The following is a 19,201-nucleotide window of genomic DNA, read 5'->3' as shown; positions in this document are numbered from 1 at the left end:
TTTAGTTTGCTAACCACGTCTGAGCTTAATCAAAGGCTTTTGGCTGTAAAGTCGTTGCGCCCTCTAGCGTTCAGCTAAGCAACTGAGCTTTGTAAAGCTGCAATGCATGCCAAGGGCGCAGGCGCTCTCCTTGCTGCGTTCTCGTGCGCACGAACTGCAACGAACGCACACGAGCGAATGTTCGCTCTCTCGTCGTTGCGTCGTGTCGCGTGTTTGTTGCTTTGAGGTTAACGCGTTGTAAAATGGTTAAAATACAGACTTCAGTTACAAATTTTGTTTCAGTGCGTTATCTGCATTTGGAAAGTGCTCTCGTTAGTAGCGTGCTCAAACTCAAACGTTAACTCTAGCGACGACGCAAACACGACAAAGTATAACCAAAGAAACTGTTGGGCAAATATTTAATTTATAATAAAACGTGGCGGCTCTTAATATTGCGCATTTATTAAATCATTGCTCATTGTATTTTTTTTTTTTTTGGCAATTTTCTCTGTGGTTTTATGAAATTATTTTAAGTTTGAATTTTGTAGTGGCAGAAATTGAGTCACCACGTAGTTGGAACCACGCCGTATATTCAGCCTATAAACGCGCGCGTGCTTATCCTGCCGTAGTATGTGTGTACGTTTGTGCCTGTGTGTGTGTGTGTGTGTGTGTCTGTGTGTCTTTAGTATTGGCATCTGCTGAGCGTACTTATTATATAAAGTGTATTGCTTCAATTGACAATTGACGATAATTTCGAGTTGAGTTTGATATGCACAAAAATTCGGAGCCACATTGTCGCTGCAATTAAGCGTAGTAAAAACTAATTAAATAAATGCGACAGGGCATGGAAGTGTGCACGCATACAAACAAAACACGTGTATGTGTGTATATGTGTGTGTGTGTGTGTGTGCGTGTGTGTATAGCCCATTGTCAGTTGCGTTGCTAGCAACATGTCTTTGACTCAAAAGCGTGCGCTACTCAGTCACACACACACACGCATAGCCGAATATACACAAACACGCCCACCCACAGCCACATACACACCCTCGCACATTTTTATAAAAATTTATTATTTTTTGACTTGAGTCGTAAACGCACTTGCTCATCGCTCTGACTGCCAATACTTTCGAGTTAGTACGCTCTTTTGCCCTTCGAAATGTCAAAATATTGCAGACAAAAAACAGAAAAAAAAAAAAAACCCGCGCTCTTTCACGCGCTCTCTCTTAGCAGTACAAATGGCCAAAAAACGATTTTTTTTTTTTTGAAATGACAGTCACATGTTTTTCAGCTTTCTGTCATTAGCTTGCGGCGCATTGCGCAGCTGCCAAATATTTCAAAACTAACGGTAAAAGCAAAGCATATGTTTTGCTTACAATAATAACACAAGTGCAAGTGCTTGATTTACATATTAATGCTTATTAATTATATGCAAGTAGTTTAATATGTGGCGCTTTGCTTAATTGCTGCAGCAATTAGCTTTTTGTTGCTCTTAAGCAATTGCAACGAATTTCAAATTTGCGCGCTCAGTCAAAATATTTACAGCTGGCAGTTCTTTGTCCGGCTCTCTTGCAAGTCGCAAGAGCTTTGCACGCTCAGCAACGAAAGCAACCCCGATAACGTTTGCTTACGCTCCCACGCGCTCTCTCGCGCTCACGCTCGCTGACGTGCGAATGACGAAGACGAAGACGAAATCGAAACGAAATTGAATTGCCATTGCCATGTGTCGACTTACAGGCTTGCGTATTTTATTTTAGTCCTAAATCGAACGCGTTGATGTAAAGTACTTGTGACGGTCCTTCAACTGGTACGCAGTGTACAACTCACACATATTTTTTTTCGAGTGTATTGACTTTGTGTGTTTGCGCAAACACGCGCTTGATGACAATAATAACAACAACTACTACTACTACTACTATAGGCTTGGCTTGGTGTGTGTGTAAATTTCATAGGCACGCCGTAGAGCGCGTAAAGTGAATTAAAGAACATAGAGAAAGGAACACAAGCAACAAATAAAGTAAATTCTATTTCGTATGCATATTGCCCAAAATCAAATTACAAATGTAACGAATGCACACAAAACAGACAAAGGAACAGCAAACGAAATGTGTGTGTGCGTGATAGAGCAGGCCGGCCGTTTAACCGTTAGCCGTTTTTTGTTTTTAAGCAACTCTTGCTTATTTTTGTTGTGCTTTCTTGCGTTGCGTTTCGTTTCGTTTTTTTTTTTTTTTGTATTTTCTTTTTTGTCAAGTGCAAAACATCGCAAGCGCGTGTCTGTCGTTCTGACTTGTGCTTAGTCGCTGCTGTGTGAGTCAGCGCCCTGTGCTCGTTAGACTTGTGCCCCCCGCCCGCCCGCACCCAGCACTCCGCTCCGCACCGCACCGCAGCCCCTGCTTCTTCTCACTTTACGCTGCACACACACACACACACACACACACACAACCTGCTCATCCCTCGTGCCCCGGCTAGCAAGCGCTCAGCTCAGGGTTGCTGCTGCTTATATTATATATTTTTTTCTTTCGCTGTGTGTGTGTGTGTGTGGTGTGTGTGTGTGTGTGTGTTGCTCGTTTTCCTTTTCGTTTTTCCTTTTTATTTATTTAATTTTTGTTGTTGTTTCTTTTGCCACGTTGTGCTTTCAAATTCAACCACTTGCCTCTGCCGTTGACGCCGCTGTCGACGTCATCGCTATCGACTTCCAGCCCCCCTCGCTGCCACTGCCGCAGTCGCTGTCGTTGTCGCGCTGTCGCTTTGGCAGCCATACAACAAGAACAACAACAACAAGAACAACAAGAAAAGCAATACTCGATGTCATTGGCACTCATTTCTTACTTATTGTTTAAACTATTGCTCCTATTGCCTTTCGCTCGCCTGCGCTTAATTCTGATTTTGATTTCAGTTCAGTTTTCACGCATCGCGTGCTCAGCGCGCATTAAATTAAGCTAAAAGAGTTCTTTGAGCCAACAAAAAAGCAAACGCCAACAAACGCTAAACGCCAAACGCAAATCAATTGAACGAACGACAATGACAAATCAATAGCGTGTGCCGAAAAACAAGTGTCTAATGTTTGCTCTTTTATTAGAGCAAACGGCCCCCCCCCCACAGAGCGCAACAACAACAAACTAGCGAAAGTCTATAAAGACAGCATATATAGTATATATACTTATAAGATCTGCTATAGTTGCACCCACCAACCACCACCACTACCACCACCACCACCGTTCACCGCTTAAACGCTAATTGTAACTACACCACCACCACCACCAAAAGCACCACTACCAACCACCATCACCACATACTACCAACTTGCTACTACAACAAGAACAACAAGTATCTCAAATCTCAATCTCAAGCACAGCACTGAACTCAACTCAACTCAACTCAACTTTTGGCTTGTGCCTTCAGCAACTTGAAACCAGCAACTCTCCCAACAAATAATATCAAGCGACCCGACCTGATCATCTAGAATTTTATGATAATATACATATGTACTATTTTCGAAAACTCAAAATGTCGTCGTTATCAACGTTGTTTCCATTTGCAAAAAGTGAGCGTCTCTCGTTTTACATTAACCTAACATTTGCATATACTACTTATGAACTTACTTAACTTACCTAACTCTACATACTTAAACGTACTACTTACTACTATGTTCTTGTTCTTGTTACTTAAGACTTAAGACTACTAGTAGTAGAGCGTAGTAGCCACCCTCCACTCCCACCTCTCCTCAGTTGCATAATCCAAAAATGAAAACAAAAGTTAAATAATTACAAATTACAAAATTACAAACTACTTACAAGTTACAAGCTGCTTGGAGTAAAGTACACTCTGGCTATGACGGACAATGCATGAGTAATTGCAATTTTCAAAACATACACTGAGCAAAAAAAATACAAAATAATATGCATCGTATTCAAAAACCAAACCAAAACTAGAAAAAATTTACAATATAATATTTACATCTTGTAAATAAATAATTAATAATTAAATTATAAATAATTTTTTCTTCTATTTTATGAAGCTATATTCACTAAAAAGTATTTCTGGCTTTAAGTGTTAATATTTCCAAACTCAATTCATTTGCCATGTCTCCAAACTTGGCTAAAAGCAATTCGTTGTCTGCTGTTCCAATTAGCGAGCTTGTACTGTACTCTAGCAACTTCAATTCAAACAGTTTACTTGCCCAACTAGTGATGTATTTCCTGTTTCTTTTCCGTTATTCATGTGCTATGTTTCATGTTTGCCACTTTTAGACTTAGCTGACAATCAAACAAATTTCGTTGAAGCACATTTTGTGTTGCATATCATCAAAAAAAAATAAAAAGTAAAACTAACAGACGTTTTTACTAGTTCATTCGCTTGCTACCATCTCTGTCTCTCTCTATCTCTCTAACTAACTATTGCTGGGCTCTTAAGCGCTCGCAAACACAAAAATATTGTCCGTCTATTTTCGCATTTGCTAAAGTTTTCTTTTTCAAACTTTTCTCTCTCTCTCTCTGTCGACTGTTTGATTATTTAAAAAGCAAACAACGATGCAAAAAATTTACTTCTTTTCATATCACTTAGTTACACTTACTAGTTATAAAGGCACTTGAACATAGACATGTTAGCAATTCATAGTACTAGCCTAGACTTAAGCCAAAAACACAAAAAACTGTAAATAAAAACTGCCTGCTTTTGACTCACACACACAAAGACACACACACACGCATACATTAAAAATTACAACGCTTGCATGGGTGTCCCAGAAATTAAAATCAAATCATTTGCATTTGCTAAATAAATTCAAATTAAAAACATTTTTTTTATTTTGCGCATGCTTTTGCACAATCCCAAAATGAATATAAAACAAAGATGAAGAAGAAAACAAATCAGCGCCCCAGAACATATAAATTCAAAATTGTTAAACAATTGTTTGGTTTTAAACAAAACGTTAATTAATTAATTAAACGTTCTCGTAGTTTTCAAGTTACTATCGTTAGTTCGTTCGCCCGTTCGTTACTTCGTTTTATTTATCAATTTGTATAAATGAACAATGCTCTTAAAACAAAACTTACTTGAGCGCAAACTAAACCATAAACATTAAAAAAACAAATAGCAAAAATATTTGTAAATTTTGTATAGTGTTGCTAATCTTAAATTCTTTTCAATTGCTTTCTTCAAAAATTCAAACAAAACACCAAAATACACAAAAAACAACAACAACAACGGACAATTATTATAAATAATAAACGCAGTACTAAGTGCAAATCCTTTATATCAACTTAACACAACAGGTGAGTCAAGAGATTTACATAATTTTAAAATTCAATCAATCGAACTTGTTAATTACTTAATATTTTTTACATTTGAAAACTTTGAAGTGCATTGCTTTGAGTTTATAGTAAACATTGTTTATACATTCAATTATTTGATTATGCAGATCAAATGCATATTTTACATATTTATAAAATTCATTGCATTAAAACTTTTTTATATAATGCACACTTGAATTCTTTGGAAATATTTTGTGTGTGGCACAAAGTTTGTGTGTGAAAATACTTGCGCTTTATATGTTCATGACCACAGATGGATAATAATATTAATTTGGCGTTGGCAGCAGCAGCAGAAGCAGCAGCAGGCGCCGCCGCCGCCATTGCAACCACATTGTTCAATGACTATGATTCAGCTATTTATAAAGTTTTCAGCTTTTGTTGCTGGCGACGGGCAGACTATGCAGTGGGCGTTTTGGTGCAAGGGGGAGGGGCTCTAAAATATTGGTTATTAGCATAGCATAGTAAAGCTACTAGGGACAGTTGGTTGTGCGAGGTGGGGTGGGGTTGGGGTGTTGGATTTGCTGACAAAGCAGTCAGCGATTTTTTGTTGCCTACTTTTTGGGGTCAGGGACTTGTTTTTGTCAGCGCGCTTTGGCTAGCAAATTGCCAGACGCACACACACAGCCAAAGAGAGAAAGAGATAGAGCTGAAGAGCGAGACAGCGGCATTGCCTATACACATCTATTTATCGCAGCCCACAACTTTTTATTTGAAGCGCGCTGCATCTTTTGTATTGTGAATCATCGCCCAAAATGCATTGGCCGAGGCTAACAATGAAGCGCAGCCAGCAGCAGCAGCAGCAGCAGTGGGAGTGGCAGCAGCAGCAACAAGATGAGTGCCCTACCAGCAACGCTGCTTGCAGCTCATCCTCATTTAAGCGCAGCCAGCAGCAGCAGCAGCAGCGACAGCTTTGTCGTCATACTCAGCCTCCAAAGTTTTGTTGTTGCTGTCAGCAGCGTCGTCATTGGCAACCACAACGGCTGTGTCATCAGCAGTGACAGTTTGGTCTTTTGTTACAAGCAAGTTGCTGCTGCTGCTGCTGCTGCTGCTGCAGCTAATTTGGCATTAATCGAACTGCTACACTCGGCGAAAAGTTGAAGCGCAGCATAAATTAACATTTGGCATGCAAATCAATGCATTTTTTTCAGTGTGCGCGCACTCGCTGTTAGCTGCAGCTCCAATGCTTGTTATCTGCCTCACTGATTGCAATAAGCCGCTGCCATTGCACTCGCTTTGGCTCGAACATACATGTGGCTTGTAGCTGCTAATTAGTTTCATCGAAAATATCAGCCAGCCAGAGCTAACACTCGCATTTAATTGCTTTGACGTACTAATAAATGGTTTTATGTGGCTTGACAGCCGATCAATTAGCGCGGCGGCGACGCATTTTAGCAAAACACACTGTTCACATATTCATTGGCCACAATTGCCAACAAGTCGACAAAGCTTCTTGCTTGGCTTTGGCTAATCAAACGCAATGAATTCATGAGCATGCAATTTGGAAAAAAATAATAATTGGGCTGTGTTTTCGTTTTCATTGTAAAATATGCAACACCAGCTGTAAGTTTTCAATTTGAAATCAAAATCGATTGGCTTTAGGCTATATAATTTGTAAGCCACACTACTATGAGCATTTTTTTTTGGCTGCTCTTATTTCAATGCAACTCGCACAGTGGGAAATCCCACAAAAAAAAGGAAAATTGAGCATTGCTAATCCAAGTGGCTGCCAATATAAAAATAAATAAAATTCGCATTTTAGCCTAGAAAAAGCTTAGAGTAGATATATTTTTCTTTAGCTATGTTAATATTTGAAATATACAGCTGACTTATATAGATTTATTGCTTTTATAACATGGGATTCCCTAACTGCAGTTCTTAATTATACAGTCGCAACAAATTCAGTTAAAGCCATAAGCATAGGAATAACCATAGATATACATAAAGAAATGAAAAATTGCATATGCTCAATATATAAACTGAGGCTAAATCAACAGCAAAGAATTAAACAATGTTATTCTGATATTGTTGTTAGCTGTAAATGTTATAAGCATAATAATATCAAAGGATTTGCTTATGACAACACCACACACACACACACACAAAATAAAATAAAAAAAACAAAACAGCTGATTTTTTGACAGCAATTTCCGCTAGCAGCAGCAGCAGCATAGAGTCCTTGTATCCTTTACTCTCTCTACGCCTTTGTCTGCGTGTGCAACGGAAATGATTGAAAGCTTTTGCAGTTGACTGCGCGTATGTATGTGTGTGTGTGTGTGTGTGTGCGTGAGGCATTGCCTGTTCGAAATGTAAATCCTGTTAGCAGGTTTAGCTAGTTAATTTTGCCACCAGCTGGCAACTGGCCACCTGCCCAACTGACTGCGAGCGAATCCGGTTTCGTTGCTGTATACACTTTGATATTGCCAACGCAAAGGGTATGTCAAAGCGACACAAAAAAACTGCAATTAAATAATATTTTGAAAAAATTGAGAATTGTATGATTAAACAAAGTGTATAACACAGCTGAGCTGCCTGCAAATTTTCAATGAATCAGCAGCAGTAACTTTGCTTTAAAGCTTCAACACACTATAAACATGTGTATACATATATACCTGCTATTCTTTTATATATATATTTGTGCTGGCTTTTTTTTTGTTTTTGTCTTTCCAATTACCACCCCTTGACGGCAGGCAGCAGGGTTGCTTACAGTGCTGCCATGTGTGACGCGTGGTTACAAAATTTGATATCCTTGAAGGCAGAGCGAGGCCCAAAAGCAACAACAAGCAGCAGCAGTAATAAGCGTATCATGCTTCCTTCACTTGCCACATGTTATGCCACAAACAAACACACAAATGTGTATGTGTGTGTGTATGTGTGTGTGTGCCGAAAATCAGAAATCAGGCGCCAGAGCATAATGAAAACGGCACAAAAAATATGTGAGATTGCTTGGGCAGCAGTCATTGCCAAAATCAATGATGTGTATGGGTCATCAAAATATATATATGCATATATACATTTATGTTGCTAGTACAAAGCACTAACTAACCCTTTACTCTATTTTAAGCTTGATTTAATTTCAACTTATAACAATTGCTAACGCTTTAAGCTGCTTAACTCGTTTGATGCGATTTATCTTGTTGCGGGGTTAATTGCAGTTAAATTTTATTTATTCAGTGAATTCATTTATTCACTTACAGCTGATTGCATTTACAAAAAGGCTGGTAAACAATTTATTAATCAGTATAAACCATAATTTGTCACGTCTTTTATGCTTGCGCATTTATTTCAATCAGTCGATTGATATGTTTTATTATTGACAACATAATAACAACGTTGCAAAAAGAACAGAAAACAAATATTGTCGCTCAATTTGAACGCAAATCAATTTGACTGTGGCATAGAAATTACTTTTTCTCCAATTTCCAATGACAAACTGACATATGCACATCTATTTTTTTTTTGTATTTTTTAATTCAAATGCAAATATGTATTAAAATTGTTGTATTTTTTTTATATTTATTCTTTTGTCTCTGCGTTTGCAATTTTTTTTGCTCGTGTCTGTGTTTTTTTTTTTTTTTATTTCTTTTTGTAATCAGTTATGCGCATTGCCACTTCAGCTCTCAATTGCGCTCATGTGCAAATGAAATATGTGTGGCCAAGGACCAAGGACCAACAACGCTGTGCTCGGCAATTTTACAAAGGCATCTAATTTTTCGGCCAAGCTGCAAAGCGATGCGCATAGTCTACCCCGCCCACTTTTTTGGGGCGTGCGTGTGTGTGCCACATGCCACATGCGAGTGTAAGCTCTGCTTAGTCGCCTACAACTTTAGCGATTTATATGCGTTGTACGACGGCGGCGACAGCGACGGCGGCGGCTTTGGACAGCGAAATGGCCAAAACCAAATGTACAGACAAAAAAGTGCAACGAGCAGCGGCAGCGGCAGCAGCAGCAGCTCAAAAATGCTGTAAGCGTGTGTTGTGTGTGGGCGCAGCAGCAACAAGAAATTCCTTTACAGGTAGTTGCAACCCCCTCCTGCCCCCCTCAAATAGCAAATAAATAATATTTCGCAACGCTCTCGCTCTCTCTCTTTCTCTCTCTCTCTCTCTGTTTTTGAAACTTCTGTGCACAAAGCAAAAGCGAGGCGACATAGCTGCAGGGCAAACCAAGCGCCGCGCACTATGGAACAAAATGATGCATTTTTGGGCAGCTTATTGTTAAATGCAGCAGCCGCCAACTAACTAACAGCAGCTTTGCTTAGCCCATCAAAACATTGAACTAATTAATAAATTCATAAATTCAACATTCCAACGCTAAACTAGAATTCGAATTTGAATTCGAATATTAGAGTCGCTGAATTGAATGTTTAAAGCAGCAATAAAATCATCAATTTTCTATTGAATAATTTTCAATTTATGTTTAATATTTTGCTTAAGCAAATACACAAATATTAATAAATATAAAGCAAAGCAAGTGCAATTTTGCGCATTGATTAAACCAAACTATTGCCCAACTATTGCTATAAATAAAGTTTAAGCTTTATCAATTAAAGTTAGCATAGTTTTGAGCGCTACTTGCAACAAAATATAGCCAAATTGCACATAGTGCAACAGCGGCAACACCAAATGTGGCAAAAATGTTGCAGACTGTATGCCTTGGGCATCTCTTTGGGGTATTTTTCATGCTGTCGACGTCGACGCTAACGCAGACGTTGCTGCTGCTGCTGCTGCTGCTATTGGAGGCTGGTCTGAGTCACAATTTTATGGGCAAATGCAGTGGCATGTTTCGCATAACGTGTGCAACATAAATTCACTTACCTGTCGCACACACACACACACGTGAGCAGCTGCAAGTGTGTGTGTGTGCCACATGCGGCTTAAACGGCCGACGTGTTGTAAAAAATAAAAATAAAACGCAGCAAATATAAATTCGTTTTTATATGATTGCATTGTGTATTATGGTCATGTTGCTGCATGAGCGAGATAGCAAGAGAAAAAGACAAAGACAAAGAGAGATTTAAAGTTGCACAGCTAGCTATTTTATAGCTAGAATTCTAGAATTGCTATTGCTTCGAATTAAAGTTGGATTTTGATATTTGCACAGAAAACAGTGAAATTTAATTGTAGCTCCAAGCAATTTATGCAGACAAAGGCAAAGAGTGAAAGAGAGAGAGAGAGAGAGAGAGAGAGAGAGAGAGAGAGAGAGAGAGCTAGTTAGCCAGAATTCTAGAATTGTAGTTGAAAATTCTTGTACTTTAATTTAGATTTTTTGGTTTATTTACATTTGCATTTGTTGTTTCAAGCAGAGAGATAGATAACAAATTTCATTGCAGTTCTAAGAAATTTTATGGACGAAGAGAAAGAGAGAAAAAAAGAGAGAGAGAGAGTGAGAGAGCTAGCTAGTTAGTTTACAGCCAGAATTCTAGAATTGTTGATGGAAATTCTTGTACTTCAATTTAGATGTCTTGGTATATTTAAATTTGCATTTGTCGTTTGGAACAGAGAGATAACAAATATAATTGCAGTTCTAAGAATTTATATAGACAAAGAGAAAGAGAGAGAGACAGACAGTTAGAGATTGTGTACTGGAACGAATTGGGCGCTGTAGTCTTCACACTTTGCTTAAACGTATTCATGATCTAAGTCAATAGAGCACATTGATATGCCTGTCGTTGTGTTGTCGCTTACGGTTCTGCTACTGCTTCTACTATTCAAGGAAACGTAGCACATCCATTGTGTACAATCGACCTTTGTTGAAATCACAATGGGCATGTGTGGCAAGCAACAAAAGCACAATGCTGCTGCCAGTGCCACTGCCACTACTGCTGCTGCTGCTGCTGTTGCAAACGTGTCAAATGTATATGTAAATAGGCCCAGCGTATTAGTTAAGCACATATCGAGTACAACGTGACGTATGCGTAATGTACTTTGTCAAACAATATGCCAACATACGTTTTTCACACTCATCACACACAGCGAGTGTGTGGCACGAATCAAAATCAGCAGCAGCAGCAAAACTGAACTGAACTCAACTGAGTGCGGCTAACTTTGGTCCAAAGAGCTTACAACTGTGTTCAATATTATTTGCCCACTGTGAACGTCAATTAAGCTACGTTGATGACAATTCAAAGCTCGGACAATCAAAACAATTTTTATTTGATTTTTTAATTTTTAAAATTCAATATAAATCCACTAACAATAAAAACTACGCGTATATTTTTAATAAAATTTACAGTGGGTTATCTTTTCTACCCAAAAAAAAAAACATTTTTTTAAATTTTATTATCTTTTCTGCCTATATTAAAAAATCAAAAAATTTGTAATAAAGTGAGCAAAGATAACACGCTGTATATATTTTAAAATTTTAATAACAATAGCCCAGCTTGGCTATCAAAATTAGTTATTTGATTGTTTCAGCCATTGATTGTTGCTTAAGAATTAATTTCATCGAATTGGTAAATTTACTTAAATTTAGTAATCAAGTTGAGCAAAACTTTGAGTTGGCTTTCGCTTCAAATTATTTTAGCATTTGCACTACTTGTTGAAGTTTATTGAGAGTTTCAACTTCAGTTATTTAGTTATTTGCTCTTAAGCTTGAGTTCAAACTGATTTGAATTGATTCATTGACTTATTACTTTGCTTGGTATTTTATTTATAAGCTTATAATAGTCTAGATTTCTTCTAGAATAAATATTTTTAGATTTTCTCTCTCTCTCTTCTCTCTCTAGTCCCAAGCGTTCGTCTTGTTCATTGTCTTGGGCATTTGTTTAGCAATTTGAGCTTCCTTTTTTGTATTGTGACTTTTGCTTCTGATTTTTTGGCGTCCAGCAATTTTGCATATGACAATAGATCCTCATACAGACTGTATATGGCTCAATTTTTTGTTTTTTTTTTTTTGTTTTTGCTGTTTTGTTGGCGGCTGCTGCTGCGGCTTCTGTTTGCCTTTGAGCTGTTGCCGCGCGCTCAAAGTTGAACCCTTTTTGTTTTTGTTTCTCTGCATTTTTTTTTTTTTTTTTGGGCTGTGTCTTCTTTTTGCTTTTCTTGTTTGCTTAATGTTTAGTTCTCACTTTCACGCAATGTTTTTATTAGAATACCTAAAAAACCCGAAGAAAAAAGTCAAAAGTAAACAAAAGCGTCAACAACAACAACAACCAAGGAAAAAGTCAAGAGCGCCGCTCGCTGTGTAAAATAAAAAACAAAAAATAAAATAAATAAAATACACACACACTAACTTGTATATACTTTGACTTTGGGCTTGGGAACGGTCGCATATGCCTCATGCCCCCCCAGCTACAGCTACAGCTTCAGTAACTTGCCACATGCCGCAACAAAGTTTTATTAAAGCGAGCCTATATAGCAGTTGTTTTTGTTTGGCCCCATGCCCCTTTTGCTAATTTTTTTCTGTTTTTTAGCGCCTCTGCCTTCGTGTTTATTTTGCTTTGGCACATTTTGGAAACAATAAAGCAAAACTTTGAGCGCTTTATATAGCCTCAGCTCCTTTTTTTTGGCCTTTTGTCTGGCGCTTTTGCTAGGTATTATCTTCATTTTAGCAGCCCTGGCCTGGCCGCACAAACAGCCGCTCAGGTTATGAGATAAAATTATCAAATGCCAGGCAGTAGTTAGCACAGGATTTAGCTGACGCCCACTGCTTTTAAATATTTGTTGTTGCTAATTTGGCATAAAATGTTTGTGTGCTTGTTATTTTTAGTCTATTGATTTAATTTAATTGCTTGCGTGTAGATTACATTTATTTATAGTTGGCAAATAAATGGAGCGAGCATAGACTGAAATTAATCAAATAAATTCTAACAAATATGAGCTTAGACTTTGTCAATGGAATTATTGTAAATTTTCTATAGTTTTCAAATGATTTTAGACGGAAACTTGTTAATGCGTGAAAATTTACGCACAAAACTCAATGGGAATATTCAAATGGACATAAGCTTGCGTTGCTTTGGCTTGTTAAGCGGCTTATGCTCGGACTCGAAGTTACAATTTGATGCATTCTATTCCCGAGAAAAACACTTGATTGACTTTGGGTGTATTTAATATGCGCTGGCGTATGCGTTTGCGTTTGCATTTGGCTTTTGGTATCTAAGTATGCCCAAGCGAGCGCTTGTGTTCTAGCGACAAAATGAGAAATATTAGACGGACATTTGTACGAGAGTCACTATTAGCGTAGCTTAATTGCTCGCTCGATGGCAATGCCAGAGAATATTGCTTGGGCATGACTGCGAGCATGAGCTCTGACCAATTGCTTGGTCTGTTAATATCCCTTGCTGCTAGCAGGTGGGCGGTTGGGTCGCACATTTTGTCCTGTGGCTCTGTGGCAGGCAGGCAGGAAACCCAACCCCAGCATCAGGGCACTTTATCCAATTGGGGTCACTTGAAATGCGAGCGCGCGCGCACTTTGCAGTTGCATTCTCGTTCATTCATTTCTCATGCTGCACTCGCTTGTGTAAATGTTGGGGGGAAATTATTTGAATGTGAATTATGAGTGAAGCGTTGAGAGTGGTTAATGCACAACTGAACTAAACTGAACGAACAGAGCTGAGCGTTGAAGGAAAGAAAGCAGATTACAGATTGCAGATTATGTTTAAAGTAGACAATTTCGAACGCTTTTAAAGGCAATCATTTATTTATTTGCAGCCAATGGTGCGTATACGCAATGCATGACAGCCTCGCAGCATTTGACTTGCTGCTGTTGTCAGCCCGATCTGATGAGATGTTTATTATGTATATTGTATATTGTTTAACGCGCAAGATGAAAAACGCCAGCGCGTATTGCCTTTTGTTAGCTTTCTATGTAAATTTATGAAAATATCCAAGGCCTGACAGGTGACACACAGCTCAGCTCAATTCAGCTCCGATCCGCTCCGCTCCGCTCAGAGCGCAGCACATTCAAGCACTGGGGCAAAGTGCTGTCATAAATTACAATAACTTGTGTGTTCTTTGGCCAACAGGCGTTAGCCGAAATTGAAAACCAAGCGAAAAATGCAAAAGTGAAGCTTATCTCAAGCAAGTCAGCGCTAAAAATAACATGAGACGTGTTAGAGAGACAAATACAGGGGCCGAGAATAAACAAAACTCACTGGTGTGAGCAAGTAGTTACTTCAATGCTTACACGTAACTACCCGAGCGGTTAGTTAGTTATCGAAACATTGGTGAAATTAATCATGAGCATGTACTTCGAATCAGTGATAATTTCATTGCATTGTTTCTTATTCTAAAACAACAAACTGAAATTGAAATGTTGCATTACTTAGCTATAATTTTTATAATAGCAAGCGTTGGTGAATTCGTTGTTGAAAATTAGAAATTGCTTGCAGTCGTGCTTAAGGGAGAACTGCCTGGCAAATTCACTGCACACGAACAACACCAATGGAATACACCAACAAGTTCACCAACAAAGACACCAATGGCTGCCCTGGCTACTTGGCTACTTACTTGTCTTACGACAAATTCACTGCGCACTAACATCACCAATAACTTCACCAACGAAAAGACCAATTGCTGCTAGGCTAACTTATAACAAATTCACTGCACACGAACAACACCAATGCAATACACCAACAAGTTCACCAATAAAAACACCAATTACTGCCAGGCTAACTTATCTTACATAACCAATAAGTTAAGCAACAAATGACCAACAAAAACACCAATTGCTGCTCGAACTGACTGTTAGATCTTTGAATCTTGTACAAATGCATTTAATATATCATTAATTTGATCTCTAAACGTCACAACGTTGAAGTTTTATTGATTCGCATTTGCAATTCGCTGAGCAACAATTTCCTCAACTCATTTGTGTGTGAAAAGTTGGCAACAACTTTGCCCGCTTAGAGCAGCAAATGTCTGCATAAATGAAACTCAAAGCGAGCAGCTCTGAGCGCATAATGTGCCTCTCAGACTCAAATAGCTTTATTTGTGTTGAGGGCGTCGCGCTGCGTAACTTTTGGTCAGTATAAATTTAATTTACATTTTATACCAAATCTCAAGGCACAAAAAGCCAACGAGAGTGCCAACGAGTGCTGACCCCAAAAGTCAAGTCAATGTAAAGCGTGCCTTTTTTTCTCGCAGCGAAAGAGAGAGCAGAGAGAGAGAGAGTGAAAGAGCAACGTTCGCAACGCAAATTTATTTAACCTGCGGCGGCCACACAGCGCATATTTGAATTTATTTGCGCGATTTTTGCTGTTGCTGTTGTGCTGCTGCTGCTGCTGATGATGGTGTGGGCGTTGCTCTTGTCGCTGGGCGTGGCGTAATGCCCAAAACAAAAAAAGAAAATGAAAATGAAAGAAATTACTATAATGCCCAGGCCAAAGGCACGTAAATTGTGACGACAACGACTTGGCGACCAAGCGTAGCGCACAAAACTTTTACCTCAAACTTTTAGCTCGCGTTGGGTGCAGCCACGCCCCCCACACACACACACACACACACACACACACACTGACGTTGAGGCGCACGTCTTTTGACACAAGCAGCGACACCTGGCGTTTGTAATCATGAATTTGAATTTGAATGCAGCAGCCAGCAGCAGCAGGTTGCAAGTCAATGTGGCGTATGCTTGATAACAAACTATTTCTATTTGCTTAGCAGTTGACAATGCGCTTGGGCTAACACTTGTGCCAATTTACACTAGACAACAAATTTTAAATTGAGTGCTAAATAGATAATACATATGTGCAAATAATTAATTGCTATGCGATATAACTATTATTACTATACATATGAAATGCATAAATGCGCTTTTTATTTATTTACCACACAAAACTGCAAATGTAAGTGCTGCAAAAAATTGCAACTCAACTGAAATGAATACTTCAATGCAAATTTGAAAGCACAATGTTGGTTTTTATAAAGAAAAACTCATTAAAAATTGCAAATAAACTGAAATTAATACTTCAATGAAAATTTAAATTTACAATATTGGTTTTATAAAGAAAAACTCATTTTGATTTACATTTTCAGACTATTAGTTGCATAGTTCGAGTTAGTAGTGCGTATACGCAATGTAGTACAGCTTTATGCTTTTTACGAATATGCTTTACGCTTTATTACAAATGCTTGCTTATTTTTTCATGCAATTTCCATACAATTCCTGCTAAATTTGACATTTTGCAGCTCTAATGAATAAAGTTTGCTATCATAATTCTGAGAAATAAGAGCATAAAAACATATTTATCTTGAAAGCAAAGCTTTTAGCTTTTAATAACAGTACATATTTATTCATTTAAGCAAACACAAGCATTGCTATCAAATTTGTAGAAATCTGTGACTGAGAGTTGCAAACTTTCATTAAACATGTTTTCAATCGTAATGCAATCTTGTTGTTGCCAGTCTAAGGCGCTTGTAAGCCAAAGAGAGATAATTGCCAACGCAGCTGAGTTGACTGAATGTGCGAATGTGCCAATGAATGCGGCCCGTGCAAAAATGTCATCATTAGAATGCAACTGAGCTGTGTGAGTTTGTCCTCGTCGCTCAGGTTCATCATCGTTGTATTCTCTAGTCATCAGCATAGTTTCCAGTTGCCCAGTTGTTGCCTCATTAATGAGTTTTCTCTTTTATTTTGTTGTCGTTGCTGCTGCTGCGTCTTTGGGGCAGCAGCAGCAGCAGCTGTCGCTTTGATTTCCGCAGCTTAGTTAAGTCGACACTGGCTGCTGCTGCTGCTGCTTGTTGCCATTACCCATGCCACTCGCACACAATTCATGTTGTGCGTCTGCTGATTACACGAGTTTCACTCAAGTGGCAAGTGCCGCCTTCCTGCTGGCGCATAAATCATTGCCACTGCTGTTGCTGCTGCTGCTGCAGTTGGCAATAATCCAGTGCAGGGCACCGCCGCCGCTGCCAGCTGTGCCTGCATAAATAGGCAACTACTGACATGGTTAATGAACGCCCCAAATCCAGGAGTCGTCAGCCAGCCTCTCGGCGCGCCCAACGCCCAATCCCAAAGCTAATGCAGCAACAACTATGGCCAAGCTTATGAATAGAGTTGCTTTTGCTTTAGCTTGGAATTATGCACAAGTCTGCTCTGTTCGCATTCTCCGAAAAAATCTGCAACGAATGCCGTCCAAATTGGCTTTGTCGACTTACAGCACTGTTGGCTGGCATCGGTTCAGTCAAAAGAAACAAGCAACAACAACTTGACACAGAGCTCTCTGCTAATGCCTCAACGCATAGGCCTTAGCCAACTTGGGTTTCAATTTAGCCTGGCTGAGCTGCTCTTTGTTGGCTAACACTTTATTTTTTATGCAGAACTTTTCTTTGCCTATCACTTGGTTTCATTTTTAGTGCAGAACTTTCCTTTCATTTTCCGTTGCTGAATTATGCTAAAATTTTGAACTGACAGCATAGTTTTGATTTAGTATAAATACATTAGTTTCAACTATTGTAAATCTGATCTGAGCCATCTGATTTCATTGAATAAATTGAATGCAAATCAACAATTAATTTACTTCTCAAGTAAGAACATTTCGTAAACAATTGTGCTTAAGTTTAGTTGCTAAGGCGCGGTCTAACTCCCACGCCAATCAAAACAAAAATCAAAGGCGCGCAAAGCAGCAAAGCAGCGACGCAGCAGCCCCAGCGATCGACCGAAAGACGCGAGCACCGTTGCCCTCGCTAGCGAACAAAAGCAGCGCTGCATGCAGCAGCCCAATCGTATGATCGAGCGAATACGAACGAAAGACGCGAGCGCGAATTTCGCTGCCCCACCTGACAAACACACAAACGAAACAGCGCCGCTCTCTCACTTAAATTGCCCTCAGCCCAAAAAGCACGCTTGCTCGCGTACAAACCAAACATCGCTCTTGCACTCTTTGGTCATTGACCCTCAACAGCAACAACAGCGACTTCGTTGCTCCGCAGCAGCCCAATCGTATATCGAGCCATACGAACAAAAGACCGACGCAATTCGCTGCCGCGCACAAAAACGAAACAAAGCAGCAAATAAGCGACGCTTGCGTTTCGCTAGCAAACCAAAGCAGCGCCGCATTGTCTCTCTCTCTTTCTTTCTTTGCTGATAACAAACAGTAGCGAACTCAAGCAATTGTTGGTCGCTATGCATTTTTAACTTTCTATGCAGTTGAGTGTTTATTCATTAAAGTTTTTGAGACAAATGGGCCTGCATATAAATAAATTGCATATTCTGCAAAACTAATTTTGTTGCTTACTACTTTCGCTCAAAGTCTGCATCAAACTTAAATATGCTATAGCGTATAATAATTTTAACGCAGTTGCTATGCTGGCTCAAAGATATAGCCAAAGTTTATTCAAATATAATATAAAATATTTTTTATTGAATAAATTGCATATAGCAAATAGTTACTATTAAATATTTACATTATTGTGGGCAAATAAGTTATATTTACATCAAAAGAGAGTCATGGATTGCGTTTTAATTATTTTTTATGTATTTTAATGCAAAAATTTCGTTGGTTGACGTTTGACGCGGCGCCAACCGCAGTTTTTATTAATAAAATTATTTCTTTTGAAAAAATAGCGATTGAATGGCATTTTGATTTAATGACTTTTGCGTGTGGAAAAAGTGGCCAAGTGAGAGTTAGTTGCATGGACATGTAGCAAAACTTTTTTTTTCAGCTTTGTAATGCAACATGCAACATGACGAAGAAGCAATCAACAGTAGCAGCAACAGCAACAGCATTTTTGTTGCTACTATTGCTGCTGCTGTCGCTGCTGCTGCTGCTGCTGCGGTTGTCATTATTATTGTTGTCAACAAGCATTGACATTAATTAAAGCGCAGCGTTGCATGCGGCAGCCAGCTGTTGGTACTTAAGTACATGTCTTTTGTATGTGTGCGTGTGTGTGTGAACAAACCACAAGCCCATAATAAATGCTCTTTAATTTAGTTGCAAAATGCAAATCAAATATTTAATGCAAATAGCTTACGAGTGAAA

General features: G+C 38.8%; 1 protein-coding gene across 1 annotated transcript in view; it reads left to right on the top strand.

Annotated features, from left to right (window-relative positions):
- The first annotated feature begins 291 nt into the window (after nucleotides 1-291).
- Nucleotides 292-19,201, top strand: part of LOC108605329 (AF4/FMR2 family member 4) — a 77,589-nt gene continuing 58,679 nt past the window's right edge. The window contains exons 1-2 of the mRNA XM_033294404.1: nucleotides 292-368; nucleotides 5,211-5,249. The gene's annotated coding sequence lies outside the window, so the exon portion shown is untranslated. The remainder of the gene's footprint in view (nucleotides 369-5,210; nucleotides 5,250-19,201) is intronic.

The sequence above is a fragment of the Drosophila busckii genome, chromosome X (assembly GCF_011750605.1).
Source record: "Drosophila busckii strain San Diego stock center, stock number 13000-0081.31 chromosome X, ASM1175060v1, whole genome shotgun sequence".
NCBI classification, from domain to species: domain Eukaryota; kingdom Metazoa; phylum Arthropoda; class Insecta; order Diptera; family Drosophilidae; genus Drosophila; species Drosophila busckii.
The sequence above is the reverse complement of the archived record's forward strand: the minus strand, read 5'-3'. Positions and strand labels throughout refer to the sequence as shown.